This window comes from Dendroctonus ponderosae, unplaced genomic scaffold (assembly GCF_020466585.1).
Source record: "Dendroctonus ponderosae isolate FM_Combo_2020 unplaced genomic scaffold, Dpon_F_20191213v2 Dpon_F_20191213_1, whole genome shotgun sequence".
Classification (NCBI taxonomy): Eukaryota; Metazoa; Arthropoda; class Insecta; order Coleoptera; family Curculionidae; genus Dendroctonus; species Dendroctonus ponderosae.
The window spans coordinates 44896356-44897773 of record NW_026017110.1 but is presented as its reverse complement, the minus strand read 5'-3'; positions in this window follow the sequence as shown (position 1 = coordinate 44897773).

Here is a 1418-nt window from a genome sequence, read left to right as displayed (position 1 = left end):
GGTAAATACGCTCTAAGTTGGTTGTATGTGGCACCATTGGATTATAAGAAGAGTCTGTCATCTGTGTGTTTTGGATGTCAAGTAGTTTTTGATAACCTTACTTTTATGTTATCGAAAAAGGTCATGTCACGTTTTGGTATATTCATTTTTTTCATCTTTAGAATTTAATCCGTTGTTAAAACGTTTCTTAATAGCAACAATATAAACTTTCATTTCTTATTTCCGTTGTTTAAATTACTGCCAACATATTCCTTCATCAGGTTATGGGCCCAGGCATGCTAGTAATTTAAATAAGAAGTGGGGTGTAAGATGGATCAGCATCAGCCTATTCCGCTTTTGAAGCTCGATGGTGATAATTGGGGAGTTTGGAAATTCCAGACATCTGTGATTTTAAGAAGCCGAGGTCTGTTTGACATAGTGACTGGAAACAATCTTAAGCCTGCTTCAGGTGCTACTGAAAGAGAGAAATGGCTGAAAGAAGATTGTAAAGCTCAGGAAATAATTGTGACAAGAGTTGAGACAGGACCAATGACCCACCTGCTCTCATGTGAAACTTCCTGTGAAATGTGGACAAAATTAAAATCAGTTTTTGATAAAGAATCTGTTGTGTCCGTTCACTTATTGCAACAGAAATTCTTTTCTTTAGAGTTTGCTGATCAGTCAGTGTCCACATATATTTTCCAGTTAGAGGAAATACAGAGTAAAATTAAACAAGCTGGTGAAGAGCTTTCTGAAACAATGCTTATGACCAAAATTTTGATGTCCCTACCTGTACGTTTTAAGCATTTTAGATCTGCATGGGAATCCGTTGCTAGCTCGGATCAAACTCTGAGCGGGTTAACATCTAGATTACTAATTGAGGAGGAAAGGTCGAAGTCAGAAGAAACTACTACTGCTTTAGCAACCTTTAGTAGAGCTGAAACTTCTCATGTTCCAAGTTTTAAAGCAAAGGAGTGCTCATTTTGTCATAAAAAAGGCCATACAGTAAATAAATGTTTTAAAAGACAAAGAAAAKAATGATCACAAAAGTGAATCCAGAAGGTGTTTTTACTGTAAAAAGCCAGGCCACATTATTGCTAATTGTCTGCAAAGGAAGCAGAAARGTGACAGAGGTGAAACATCCAATGTAAATGCTTTTATTGGAAGTGAATTTGACTCAAATGACTTAGCAGTGAATAATTGGTGTATGGACACAGGTGCTAGTGAACATATGTGCCATGACAGAAGTCTGTTCAGCGAACTTGTTCTCAGTGATTTATCTAGAAAAGTCAAGGTAGGCAATGGCAATTTATTAAATGTCTTAGGAGTAGGCACAGTGCATTTGTGGGCTGATACTGGTAATTGTTTGTTAGAAACCAGTTTATCAAATGTTCTCTATGTCCCAGAGTTGAAATGTAACTTATTCTCTGTAGGCTGTG